General features: G+C 38.4%; 1 protein-coding gene across 1 annotated transcript in view; it reads left to right on the forward strand.

Moving 5' to 3' along the window:
• Window positions 1–15,253, forward strand: part of SDK1 (sidekick cell adhesion molecule 1) — a 403,349-nt gene that overhangs the window by 176,548 nt on the left and 211,548 nt on the right. The gene's annotated exons all lie outside the window — the stretch shown is intronic.

Below are 15,253 nucleotides of genomic sequence, written 5' to 3' on the forward strand. Positions count from 1 at the left end.
CATTTTTATTTCTGTTTTTGTCAAGGGATTAGATTCATTCATACAGTCATACATAGACTGCATACGTATAGCTATTACTGTCAGCTTGTGTGCGTAATAGAAGGTGGCAAAAAAGCCTGTAACATTAATCATGTATTTGCTCACTCTGATTTTGAGAATAAGTATGACTTTGTTAAATGCTAAATTCAGGTTCAGAATTCAGGAACAAAACAATTATTCTTCCATATTAGGAAAAGAAAAAAAAAAAATCTTCTCTCTTCAATTGTTGTTCCAGAAGAACTTTTTATATCACACTTTGATGAGATTTCCCTGTAACACTTTACAGCAAATTGGTTAACTTCTTTCCCATGGAAAATTCCCAGTGATGGCCCCTTTGTGCACTGGTGATACAGTTGTTTCAGAAGGTATGCAAGAATACTTTGACCTTGGGTTTTCTGACTGAAATTAGTATCTGTAGTGAGGAGTAATAGTTCTTTTGAGAAAAAATTTCCAAAGATGTAATCTTTTCTAGATGGGGCTTCACTTTCGTCAAGTCGGATAGCTTCAGCAGTATTACACATAGTCAGCTTTGGATGGAGCTGCTAATTGACCTTCAGATTTCTAGTACTTCCACCATACTGTTGTATTTATTAAAGCTAATATATATTGGAAAAAGGCTACTGAGAACTGCAGTATCATATCTAAATTTAAACTTTTCTAGTGCAACCTGGTTTTCTTCTATTTTATGTGTGTGGCTTAAAAATACTATCTTCCCATTTGCCCTTGGTAACATTGCATTTTCTTAATTCCAAGTTAAACCAGCCTGTGGGTTTTATAGTCACAACACTTTGTTTGTATATTGGTGCTAAAAAGAAATTTAAAAGGGGAACAACAGAACAGTGGCATTGACTGTATTAAGCTAAGTAATTTTAAAGAATAAATGCATAAGAAAACTACTTATTCAAGCCCTTCCAGAAAATGAACTATTTAAATTTATTTCCCACCGTAAGAATCTTTGAGTACTATCTTTTCAGCAGCTCAATTGCAAACACCAAGAATTGGAATGAATTGAATTGGAATGCTTCCACTTATGAAAACTAAGAACGGTCTTATCACATGAGATGCTTTCTATGGAATGCAAATGTTTACCATACATCATTTGAATTTTTCTCATCTGTGAAATATTTCATTGAAGATAAAAAAAAACACACTCATCCCAATCCTTCTTTTTGAAAGCATCTGGAAGGACAAAACACGCAGTCTGGATTACGACCATACGCCATTGCTATTCCATAAGAGTCAAACTGCAAAGACTGCAGTAAACAAAAAGTTATCACACCACCAGTGCTAATATCAGCAGTATCTAAACCGTGGGAAGTTTTTACAAGTTTCCCCACTGCTAGTTATCTGGTCTATACATTCATATTATTGCCCTTTGTGGCGTGGATTTAAAATTGCTTAATTGATTCATCGTCCCCATAAAGCAAGCAGCTAATGAAGATTTTCTTATCACACGGAGCCAGTGCTTTTGAAAAAGAAGGATCCCAATTTGGTCTGTCCCGATGCTTTGAAGTTCTGAGTGGCAATGGAATGCTGCATAGTGACAAACGGGGTATTTTAGGTGACTATAGATTTTTTTCATTAGACTTGGAGGCATAAAAGAGGCTGGAACGAAGCAACAAGTCGGCGCTGTTAGTTTCAAAATCGGGGGAAGGAGACAAATCAAATATATGGTTTATTGAAAAAAATAGTTTTTCTATATTTTTAATCAAATGGATTTCATATCAGTATACTGCATAATCTAAGAATTAGTTCTCCCTTTCTGCATCTACTTCCTGGAAAATCCTGATAACAGAGATATTTTTAGAGCAGTAAATTCTTGAATTAGCAGATTTTTTAGAGTTCTAAAATAACATTTATGCAATTCAGCCAGGTATAGGAAAATGTTTTACAGAAACAAACTGAAGATATTTCAATATTCTACAATTACATATTGTAGTGAGGATAATGATGCCATTATTTTGTCAAAGGTATGATTAGAAAAATCCCTTTTCCATTCTATTTCCTTTTAATTTACAAATCTATTTACAAGGAAAGTATACGTACTCATAAATGCACAAATAGGTAGTAGAACTCTTGTACTTCTTAAAGTAATGCTTAGATCTGTTAAACTTTTATGAATGGTACACACACTGCACCGGGTAATACATATTTTATGTGAACAGTACACGCGTTACCAAGTAATATGCAAAATATTCCACAGTTATCTGCAAGCCTTGAAATATCGAGTGGTGGAAGGCCGTGTATTGGGCTAACCTCAAATGCTACAAATACTACTTTTAGAAAGTGTTAAATCATTCATTGTGTTGCAAAAACCTATCCACCAAAGAAAATGCCACTTTTGTGACCCCAGATATTAGAGCTGACTGGGAAATGGAGAGACTTTGCAAATAAGATTGCTCTTCAATGCCGTGTTCAACATCCTTTTCTTAACACAGAAGAATTCCCAGTCTTGGCCCTAGTGCACTTGAAACTTTATTGAATGACATTTGAAGAAATTCTACAAACAACTACGCCTCTGTAAATGGCCTCTTTAGATATGTTTAGTTATTTTAATTAGTTATGCAATTCTACTGAATAATTATCTGTGTGTGGAATTTGCATTAATATTTAGTGTATAACTTACCTAGGTGTTCTGGGGGGCTGTGTTGCTCCTGTGCTGTTCTTCCTTCCTGCATAATGCTACAGCGGAGATCAATGTTTTAATAGTTTTCGTAACTCTAAAGCAGAACATCAACTGGCTTTTTTAGTTTGAGAGCAAGAAATTGATGGTCAAGAGACCTTGGGCAATGGTATAAAGCACATTCTTTCTCATGTTCTCCTGTTGTACTGTAACTGCAGAAAACAGTCACAAATTCTCTTCCCTGTTCTCCCTCCTTCCCCCCATTTCCTAGAGTAGGGAAACAGAGAGTCTGGCTTCCAGACATGGGGCTTGGCGTGACCTGATCTGCTGGTGTCACCCAGGGCACGCAGAAAACTCTCCCTGGTTTTAATGTTCTTATTCTCTTTGTCCTGTTCTGGAATGTTACGAAGCGTGGGATGAAGAAATCTCTTACTTTGAGCAGTTACTCTAGTAAGCATCTAAATTCCTTTCTCGGGAGCTCCCAGAGTCAGAGGTTTGCCTTGGGACATCTCTAGAATGACTGGAGTCATCCGGATGGAGAACTGTGGGCAGGTGCAGCAAATGCTCAGAGCTCCTGTAGCTGGGTTGCTCGCAGAGACACAAAAGCCGGGGAAGCATTATCAAACATGATTTAACTTCAGTTTAAAAGAGTAAGGCAAGCAGTGAGAGGCTTAATTTAGTTCATATTAATTTTCTTTTTAACTCTATATCCTTTCAAGGCCATGAACCATATCCCGAGGATCAGAAGTGCTCTCCAGCTAGTTAGAATGATAGAGCATTCAGTGTTGCTGAGATAATAAATTGGAAATAAGTAACAATAAAAACCATGAGAACATCATGGTGCTTTTGAAAACAAGCAATATTTCATCTTTATTACATATATAACCATCCCTCTTACTTGATGTCATACCTTAAATATTTCTTAATCAATTGGCCAGGTGAAGTTTATCTAGGTTATGTAGAAAACTGACTGAACAATTTTGGAACTGTTAGAAGTTATCCTGGGGAATAAATGCAGAACGTGAGCTCGGGACACAAACCTCCAGGAAATGTCATGCTTATTTTTAGGAAGGGGAAAAAGAAATCTGGAAATTAAATGTCAGTCAGCTTACCTCTCATTCCTGGAAAAATACTGTAATGAGCAACCAAAGAAACTAATTCTAATCTCCCAAACAAAAAAGAAAGGTCATTTAACACCCGCTGTCTATATGTGAGAAATGGATTGTGTTGAACTCTTCTGCGGTTTGGCAGCAGGCGCTGTAGGTACGAGTGGAGCAGCAGATGTCACGCATCTTAATTTGTGGCAGTTTTTGATACTGCCTCGTAAGTTGTAAGGAAGTCTGGTCTGCCAGCAGTTGCTCGGGAAGGGATGGAAAGCTGGAAAGTTGTACTTTGAGCAGAGATATCAGCAGTTCACTGCTAAAGTGAAATAAGTTGTAAAAGCAAGATTCCCATGCTGAGACCATGAGCCAAACAGCAGCCTTGGAAGCTGTTCCTTCTGGTTTGAGTTTGCAGTGATTAAAAGGTTAATATATGGACAAAGTCAAATTTTGAGCAAAACCATTAGCAATCTTACAAGAGCCCAAACTGTTGACAAAAAATTTAAATCAGCTGTTTTAAAATGTCAGTCTTTTCTAGTATAAAAACATCAAGTTGTAGTGCTCTCCATTCAGGTAAAGATGCAATGCAGAACGGAATAAACCCATTGCCAATATTTACTGTGCTAAAGCCTCAATGCGTATGAGAAAAATCTAATAATTTTTCACCTTTATCTTTATACCACCCTGAAAACTGTATGTCTGGCCCCTGTTATACTATGCTGCATACTAAAATCTGTCTTCTTTATATGGTTGCTGGCTGCATGGTTTATAGAAAAGTAGTTTAGTAGAAACTACAATGTTTTATGCTGTGTTGACACCTGGTGAATCATGTTTCCTGCTATTTCTTGTTGCAGAAATGTATCTTTTGCTTCTTACTACAAAAGAATGTTTGCATGAATTCGAAGTTTTTTAGACTTCTTAGAGACCTACTACAACCAGTGTAATTGGAGGTAGTGATTTATCGGTAATTCTTACAGATGATAATACAGAACAGAGCCGCAATTGACCGCTCAAAGGTTACATTTTGCTTTCTTGAGGTCAAGATGGTGGATTATTGTTTCAAAAAGTACTGAAAATTGATGTGTGGTGGCTGTAAACATACACAGCTTCTAAGGCTTTGAGATTTAAATTTGCAGAAGATTCACAGGATGTTGTCCATCTATTCCAACTGCAGATCCTTAGGAGAAAAATTATGTGTAATTTCTTCTTAATACATGAAAAATACCTGTATTTTAAGGATGTTAAGGGCTCTGAATAAGCATATAATCATTAAATATTCAGTGTACAACGTTTAATGTGCACAACATTGAATACGCCCAAGAATAATGCCATAATTATAGCTCCTATAATAATTATGTTTTATTGTGGCTTCCTTACTCTTTTTATCCCACAGTTGGTGTAAGCTTTTAAGCAGATGCCTTGGTTTTGCCCTTTGCAGCTTCTAGGCGGATCACTGCTGTGTTGATTCTGCAGTCATTGTCAGCTATTCAGCAATCTCATTTTTCTTTTACTGTTTTGGCAGAGATGAAATGCAAAGTTTTTAACCTTCCGCTTTCCTGCTACTTATTTGGCTGTTGGAAGCAAAGCTTAAAGCTTAAATAGGAAAGCAGGCATATCCTCAACAGTAACATGTTTTTCTTCTCCATAGAGCTCTTGAAGCAACTGACTATTTAAAGAATGAAACGCAGCCAGTGTGAGGACACAAATAAAAAGACGAGAATAAAATATAATTTGAGTGGTGTCTTTTTTAATAACAGTAATGTAGATTCTGTAACTCAAAGCTCCAAACAGAAACCTGTCTTGTAGATATAGAATATATTACAAATTTTTTATCATAGATGAATATTATTTATAGATATATTATATAGATATCTTTATATATATAGATTTATGTTCAATATATATATAGACGATGTATCCTGGGGTCAGAAGTTTATGTGGACCTGTATCCAGACCATGTAAGCATAGATTTCAGTTCTAGATCTTTCTACGCTGAGATGATGGGAGTACTGGAATTTGTCTTGGAAAGATAATTATCCACAAGACTCGGTGCAATGCTGTGCAAAGTAGTACAGCTCCCAAGAAATAAATGGGATTTGGCAGGGTATGGACGTCTTTACAAAGGTTCCTCCTAAAAGATTGAAGCTTACGTAGTATTGTTTGTTCTGTTTGCTCACTTCTGTCTCTGCTTTGTTCCTGCAAAATCTTTTTGCATCTCCGGGACAAAATTAGCCCCACTGAGCAGAGGGTACAAACAGGAGCTCCCACAGTCGTTGTGGGAGTCGAGTGCTGGGTTAGAGGACACAGCCCCAAAGAGGGACCCCATTGGTGGAAAACTTGCTGCCAGCTGGGCTTAACTGGGCTCAGCTGCTTGTCCTTATTCCCACACGAGCTGCAGGTGTGTCCACTGGCTCAGCCACCACCCAGAGCAGGGGGAGGAAGCCCCGGAGTTCAAAAGGTTTGAGCTGGCTGCCAGAGAGCAGCAAGGCTGCTTGGAGAGAGGATTGGAGGCGGACTGGAAAGTCTTCCAGAGCTTTTTATGGCTGGTGGTAAGGAGGTACTGGAGCTGTAGCATCAGGTGTTACAGGAGGTAAGGGCTCTGCTCGATTATTGTTTTTTTGGTGGTGATGGTGGGAAGATTTAGGGGTGTGAGTTGCAACTTGTGAGAGAAAAGGCTTTGTTAGTTTTGCTACTCAAAATGGTATGTTTGTCTGCCGAGTGTCAGGGGCTGCTTTGGGATGCAGGCTGGATTTGTGCTCTTAGTGCAGAGCGGTGGAGCAGCTGGGGTTCTGATGCTGACTGCTTGGCCTCTGCGCTATTCTCCCCTGTCAGGTAATTTCAGTTCAACAACAAACATGCATAATTTTGTATTTGCTGGTACTACAAGTAAATGTTTGCAGAAAATAATGCAGATGTGGAAATGTTAGGCATGTAGAATTACAATTGTGTTCCAGCAAATGTTTTATGTCCTTTTTTTCTTAAAGTACACTCTTGGTTGAAAGCAGTCCCAAGGACCTGTTTCAAACCTACATTAAGTGGATGAAATATGATTTAAAGCAATAAGGCATTGAAATTCAGGGCTCTAGGGTTTGCTCGTTCATCTTCACAGGTCATCTTAACATTATCCTTTACATATTGCTGCAGGCTCCCGTAAATGGGTTCATTGGCAGTTTGTCTCGAGGTCGGGACATGTAACATTGACTGAGTATTGTGGGCTGCACGTTTACAGAGTCACTGCTGTGTCACGGGCTGGAAGCAGATGCTGATGAGGTGGGAGAGCAGGCTTTCAGGTGGCTCAGCAGCTCTAGTAAACCTCCAGCTGCTTTATATCTGAGAAAGAATTGTGTTTCTTAGGAAAACGCTTTGTATTAATGTTGTTCTTGCCATAGAGATTACCAACAAATATTATTTTGATACATCCTTGTGGCATCGGATTCTGCTTCTGAGTGGGCATGGGAATGTAGAACAAAATTCCATTACTGAAGGGTTTGATTTTGGTGGAGTGTTTTACCCTTCTGTTTCCAGTGCTACTGCAGAGAGAAGTCTCTTTAAGCTGACAGTCCCTCTGCTGTTTTGGGAGTGAGATGGTGTTAGTGGTGTTGGTGCTGCTTCTGCTCTTGCAAGATACCTTGTGTTCTCTTCTCTAAATATTCCTTTTCAGTTGCCACTCTGTAGTGACGAGTAAAGAAAGAGGGAGGAAATGGTGTGAGTTATATTCATGACCTTTTAGGTGAAGTCATCTAAACTGAGAATGCTGAAATTATCTGTAGAGCAATATCATTCTCTGATTATAACAATCCCTACCTCTGTGTAGGCACTACTGGCTCATTTAGGCACTGGGGAACAGAATTTAAAGTATCTACTTCAAAAACTCGGGCTGTTGAATGAGCTGAAGGAGGAACTTTAGTGCTGCAGTTGACAGAGGGATCAATGGAGAAGCAGCTCTGACACATCTCCCGAGACGCGTAGCTGTGTGTTTTAGCAGGGATGTCTGCCCTCTCTCCTCCTCATTCTCATACACAAATACTCAATTAGAAATGAGCCGTGCCATGGCTTTCTCTTTCCCAGTGGTCTCTAACTTTGCAGGGAGTGTATTGAGCTGAATGTAGACTTATATATATACTGAGTAACCCCGAGCCTGCATTCCTGAGTCGTTGTTTTAGCTCTAAGAAAAGTCACAGCCCCTGGGTATGTGTTTGGCTTCTGTTCTGGGTTAATTATTAAGCACTTGCAGATTATACTTTTACTACACCAAAATAAGGCTACTAAGGGAACTTATTTCTATCCTTTGTGTAAAGAATCTTATCAACAAATGAGGATTTATCTTAAGTGGTACAAACCTGCAAGAAACTGTCTGTTCCATTATTATTAATAGGTTAACGAGACTTATTGCAGATGGTGATTTTTCATGTTGTATTACTTTATTCAGGAAGGGCTGCAGGATAACCAAATACCTGTTTTGTTTTCTTCATGATATTCTCTACCCAAAAACCAATAGCCAAGTCTACCTAACCACCCTGCATGACATCCTTGTTCCGTATCTCCTATTCAAGATTTCATCCTGGGGTTTGTACATCGCTATCATTGGCCTCATTGCTCTGGCTCTCATATGACCCTCTTTTGTCATTCCTTTGTACTGTATTTTCATCTAAGGAGATAAGAGTTTAATTTCAACATTTCCTTTAGCCAAGGAGCCTGCAAGGTTTATTTGAGCATTGTTTCTATTTTCCATCTTCTGAGTTCAGTAGACAGGATTAAGAACTTGGAAGTTAAAAATGTAGATGTCCGTTTAATTAAAGGGATTGGCTGTCGGCGTTTTATTTTTCTTTCTCATTAGCATTCTATTCATTCTGTTTTCTTTCCCTATCTCCCCATTCCCTACACACTCAGCTCGTAATAAAAGTTGGTTCTTGAATGTAAAGAAGTATGTTTAATGCACCTGGGAAAAACATGTACAGGAAGGAATTGAATTTGTTTCTATCTAAAGTAGGTAAGATATAATGGAATGTTTCATTGTTTATCTTTACAGTAATAATCAAAGCATCCTTTCAATGCTCATAAGGATTATTTAAGAAGAAAATTAAGTAAATGTATTTATTTGCTTGTTTTCAACAGAAAAACAATCTTCTATTTTAAGTTTATACCCCTGCAGCCAAGTGATAAGGGCATTTTAATGTTTTCCTGCATCTATCTTTCCATTTTAATGTGTTGCAGGATTAGGGGATAGCTGATGCTGCCGTTACGTAAATGTGAGCAAGTAGAGATCCTCATTACAGGGCAAAGTGGGTAAAAAGAGTCAGTAACTGAAGGTGATGGAACTGTTGTGTCTACTGTCCATTAACTCGGTAATAGCACTTCTTCCCCAGATGAGGGGAATCGCAGGGAGCAGCATTTTGCTGCGTTGCAGGAGCAAATCCCTAAAACCTCTGCAGCAGAAATGTCTGCAAGTGAGGAGATAAATATGCGAAGACAGATTGCAGCAAAGACTTGGGGGGCATCAGAGGCTTTTGTGTTGCGGTCTAGCTACTATGTAGAATTACTTGCATCGGCAAGATGCTGAGCATTCTGTTCATAACCCCGGGAACAGAAGGTAGGCTGGGAATACGCATGCGTGTTTTCCAGGATTTGTGAGATCTTTTGCTATGTAACTCATAGCTGAGTGTTTCTTCAGCACTGAAAATAAAAATGCTCTGCAAAGCATATTGTAGCCATAAAATCAAAGAAACCAAACTGCATCTACTGACACTTCAGGGTTTCATTTGCCTGCTCAATAGGCACAGTGTTTATGGGCCATCCAGCAAATGTAAACATAGGGAGGAGGCATCTGAGAGACTGCTATTGCCCCGCATTAGAGGGATTGCTTGGTGCTTATAGCTTCACTATCGGAAGGAAGGGATTCAAAGTTCTTTGCCTTCTATGTTACCTCTGGGACTATTTCTGAAGTAGAAGTTGTTGCTGTTCTACCAGAGGACTGACAAGACTTACCACACGAGCCTTGGCTTTCTGACTTCCATAAGGATATATACATTGCTGTTCCACCACAAAGAAATTTGTGTCATTAGACTCAGAAGTCAAATAAGCACTAAGTCGTACAAACACATCCATGCATTGATTTCAAGTAACTTAAAAATAAATGGAATGGATAGATTACCCATCTACCTGGGTTTGGCAACACCACCCAAGTAGAAAGCAAAAAAACCTATATGGTGTGTTACTCCTTTAATCATGTGTTATTTACATTTTAGTTGGCCACTGAAGTATCTTTATGAGTTCTTGAGTCAAAGGTTGCAACCAGGTTTCGAATACGACATACAAATAGATCCCCAAAGGGAGCTGTACTTCTTAACGTCTAAAGGCTATCTTCCAGGATGCTTTATTGTAAAAGATGCTAATGTTTGCACTGAGGTTTCATAGATTTTAATAGATGTAGTATTACTTGGCCTGGGAAAGAGATGATCAGATGGTTAGTTTGAGATATAATTGCATTTATCTTCTCAGGCTCTTACATTAACCCTCCTGTGACTTTGCTTTCTACGTTTTAGAATTCTGTAGCTTTGCAGGTTTGCCTCATTTATTGGAAAGAGGTATTTCTCCTTTTCTTTATGAAAAATTTTCAGCTTGTATTATTTTTGACTAGTAATGTATACCTAACTGAATAGATAAAATGCTATTGATATAGCAGTATTTTCCAGTTGTTTACTGTGCTCTATTTCACACAGTATTGACAGGAAATCCAGTTTGGGTAGAAACCATAACACAAAAAGCTGCTGTGATGTTAACGCAGTTTGCTTTTAATTCCAAAGTTTCCAGTGTTTGGCTTTATTTGTATGCTCAGCATATGGTTGAATGTATCCAACCTGGCTTTGCTTTTTTGTCACTCCATGGCCTATTTATGATAGAAATAGGGAGTCACTGCTTCCTTTTAAATTTCTGCTGAAGTTCGGCTTGTTTCTGGTTTGGTTGTTTGGTTTTGGTTTTTTTAACCAGTATTTTCTTTGTTTAATTGTCACTAACTTGAAGTGCTTTGAAATGTTTGCATTAATGGCATCTTAAAAAAGTCTTTGACTGACTTCAAATGTCTTCTGCTGTGTTATTTTCAATAATAACCAGGATTTTATGGAGTCTGTGTGTTTGGAGATGTGTCTGTTCCTAAATGCATCTGTGATCAGTATGAGGGGATTCCGCTCAAAGCAGCGCAATACCATCAGTTCCTAGAAGACTGGGGTTTGGAAAGCAACGCTCCCCTGCCCGGTGTGTATAATTCAGGAGATGTTAAAGCAGTTGAAAATCAGAAAGCAAGAAGTTGCTTTGCCTAAAGTCATAACAAAATGCCTTATAGTCAAACTGAAATGCAAGGTAGGGGGGTAAGTAAAGAGTATCAAGATTTAGCACTTGCATAATCCTCAACATCTTTTGAGTGCTAGAGGTATTAACTATTTAAGCCTCTAGATAATACATGTATGTATTTCTCTTTATGCTGAAATATTTATCCTCTTTCTCTCTTGGCAAGACGTACAGACTGAAAGGCTAAATAACTCGCCCAAGGCTACATATCACTGGTAAAACCTGGGTATACTTGGCTCCTGGGCCTCTGCTCAATTCGTGCTTTGTGGCAATAGTATATGTTTTAATGGTGAGTGAGTAGAAATAACTACATAAAATCCCTATTTTGATGTAGACAGCAAACCTGTATAATAACATTGTACAATGAATTTGCAGCAGTAACAGAAATGCTAGTCTCAGCAAACTGCAGTACTGTACATAGACAGAGTTACTGTTATATTGATCCAGGCCACTAAATCTTTAATTATCTTTCATAGTAGAACTTGTCTAAATTACTCTGTTGCTACCCAGTACTGCTGCTCTTTGGCAGCAGCAGAGGTTGATGCTTGGGTCACTTGCTGCTTTTTTACCACATCCCTGCTCTTTGTTTAAAGATTTGGTACTATTAACAGGAGAAGTAATGCATCTAAGAATGAATGGACTACTAGACTGTTAGTTCTGGAGTGTGACATTCCCTACTACTTCTCAAAACAAGTGTGTGATAAGTTATGGCTGTATAAATTTTCCTATCCCTTGAAACTCCCCTTCAACATACTTGTATTTTGGGTCACCTAAAGGATTTGTGTGGCCAGTTTGTTCCTGTTCTTGCTTGTAGGGCTGGTGTGGCAAGTTTGGATGGAGTGTTTGTAAGAGGGATATATATTTTTTTTCTGGCACTAGAAGAAAAACAAAGTCTTTGGCTTGTGTGGTAATAAACAGTGGCTGCAGGTGCTGTCCTCTTGAGGTTGTCCACCATGTGGCTGTTTCATCTTCACTGATAGGCAGCTGCCATGAGGTTTTGTGATTACAGCCAGATGATTTCAGTCTGTGCTCTGGGCTCTCAGTGTATCGGCTTTAAATACTCATGTGCATGTATTTAGCTGCTGATGAAAGGCTTGTTTCAACTGAGAAGGCTGACCAAATGCATTACAAAGAGATTTGCATTGACCTGTCAGAGATTTGAAATTTTATTTCCAAACTGTGTGGATGCTCTGGTTGCTGTGACACCTGGTCTCAGGGACTCCAAAAAAAAAAAAAAAATCTGTGTGTTTATACAGCAAGAGCAGGACCAGATCTTATCTCAGCTACACCCGTGTGAAAATGGAGATCGTTTCCAATGAGATGTGTGTGGAATCGGGAATAAAATGGCAGAGATGGTGCTGAGGCAGATTCAGGAACATGAATAAACAGTGGTTGGGAGCATCTAAGTAGGCACAGTTGCAGCGTGTCTAAATGCATCTGTTAAATAAGCTGGGAAGAGGCTGAAGTTTTCTCTGTGGCTGTTGTATAATCAATTATCTCTTCGGTGCATTGCCCTGTGACAGGGCCGTGCCGCTACTAATTTGTTTTATAGTTAGTGCAGTTCGCAGTCATGCCTTACATTGGTTTTTTATTCTGTAGTATAGATCTCAATGAAATAATGGGATGAAGGTACAGTATTCAACAGGAAGCTCTTTAATACTTGACTACAAACTACTATAGCACATAGCATTATGCTGACATGTTTTATCAGAAGTGGAGATATAATTTAATATCAGAAGTTTTTCTTTCACAGTGAAAGAAAGGGGGAAAATAAGTGTTTAAAAAAGCCGCAGCACCTTGAATAATCACTTCAGGAGAAATATCATAAAGTGGAGCAATATTCATGTCTGTCTGTGTCTGAGAATTGAACTATAAAATCCCAAGTGATTACAAATAGTCTTTCTGCTTGCTGTCAGTGAAGTCAGCCAACTGTGTACATCAACAACCTATGATACTTTTTAACTGCAATGTTTTGTTTAAATAACCCACTTATATTAAAATTTTTCCACTATTATTCTTTCCAGTGGTTGCTAGCTATGTCCATAGCAACAGATAGCGATGTGGCAAGTGGAGTTCAATGTCTTGATTATATGATAAACTGGAGAGAGAAGAAAACAGTTACTCTGTTTACAAATCTCTTGAATGCAGTAAGAGTTTTACAAGAAGAGGAGACTGGCAAAAATTGGCTTGTTTTATTCCAAGTCTTTGGTTTCCATTGTTGAGGGAGACATATTTTATCTTGGAAGTGTGTTTTTTTTCTTCTAGTTTGGGAACTGCTGTTGCTGGAGTAGCACATCCAGGCACACGTTCATCAGTGTGGTTCAGTAAGAGAGTACCCAGGAGCTGTGATTTCAGCATATGTAGCTTCTTATATCAGCTGTACTAAGTTTTGTTGCTTAAAATATAATAATAATTAAAAAAACAACGAAACAACTAAAAAAACCACAACAACCAACCAAACAACACACCCTCCCAAAAAAAAACCCTAAAGGGGTGGAGTTGTGGGATAATAATTGTGTTGTGTTGAATAAGAATTGAAGCTGCTAAAAACTTGGGGGGAGAAAAAGAACATCTTAACATAAGTAGCGCACTTGCGAATGTTATTCCTTAGTTTATTACTGTAAAAGCTTGTTCTGCATTGGTGACATTGTCTCTCCCTGCAAACATTACTTCCATGATGGGTTACGTAGTGAATATCTTGTGGTTTGTTTTGTGGCTTTTTTTTTCATCTCTAGATCAGTAATTTCTTGATATGAGCATGATCTTAAGTATATATTTGGGATAATTCATCTGAGTATCCTTTCTGGGACCCTCTATATCCAAAGACTAAAAATAAGCCTTTCCAAAGGTGAACTGCTAAGACTTTTATAACTAGACTTAATATTTGATGGTTCTGCTTCAATTGGAGATATTTTTGTTGTAACCATCCTGTACATACCTGAAGATGCTTGTGATGACTTTTTTGTTTTTTGAGTATTCTCCTGCATGTCATTTTCTAGATTATTCTTTGGGGTTAGAGGTTGGGGGGGAAGGGGAGTGGATGGTTCTGGTGTGGTTTTGCTGTTTTTTTTTTTTTTTTTAATTCTCTTTAAGTAGACAACATGTTTAAATCTGATAGCCAAAACTGAGTGGAGGCCACACTAAGTGAGAAACAGCATTATTTCTTAAAATTTCTGATGATACCCTCTTGTGAGGTTTGTCTGTTTTAGACTCGGTTATCCCTTCTCAAATACAATGTTATGAATTTTTTTTCATTGAACTGCAAACCTCAGTCTTGTGGAGAGGCTTGAACAGATCTTCTGCATTTGGAATTCTAATTCTGTTTTCCAGAGTCTCTGGGAGTTTATCTGCAGATTTAGTAAGTGAAATCTATATTCAGTCAACAAATACCAATGAAAATATTAAATAATGCCAGGCCAAAGACAGACCCCGTGGGTTTCTGCCTGATATAACTTTCCAGTCAGGTAGTGGATCACTAATGATTTGTCAAGTACAGTTTTCTCTCTGCTTCTCTTCCAGACTTATTCATTTCACACAGAACAGGGTTTGTGTAATGTGTTCATGAACAAACATGGGGAAATAACACCTACAGCCTTACTAAACCAAGACCTTGCAAGCTCCAAAACTAGTGCTGGAGAAAAGGGAAGCCAAGCTTAAAACATGGAAATTCTGCCACTTCTCTCATTTCTTTCTGGAAATATGTCTGCTAGAGCTGTCAATAGCTACTCTTCCTTCATTTCAGGATGGTATTCAGCCCCTGCCTGCCAATTAGGGCTGTCTTGGTTATCCTTGTGTCACCTTGGGATGCTTCCGTGACTAGAAATCCCAGTCGCTTCCCAGAAGCACATGTTGCGCCATGGCACGGCTAGAGAAGCGATTGTATAAACTAGCAGTGATTGTAAAATCAACGTATTAATCTGTGTAATCACACTTAATATTCAGCAGCTGTGTAAGTATAACATTTTTATTAATACATAGTTGATTTGCAGTAACAATATACCTGGAACCTGAATAATATTTTGTGAAACTGGCATCCATTCGCACAGCTCTTAGGGTTTTGTTGCTATGGATGTGATGTTCTGTAGAACATAAGCTGATATTTTGCTCTGGGGTTGAGCCCTGAAAAACTGGGGCTGTTTTTGGAAGA

The sequence above is a fragment of the Numenius arquata genome, chromosome 14 (genome assembly GCF_964106895.1).
Source record: "Numenius arquata chromosome 14, bNumArq3.hap1.1, whole genome shotgun sequence".
Taxonomy (NCBI): domain Eukaryota; kingdom Metazoa; phylum Chordata; class Aves; order Charadriiformes; family Scolopacidae; genus Numenius; species Numenius arquata.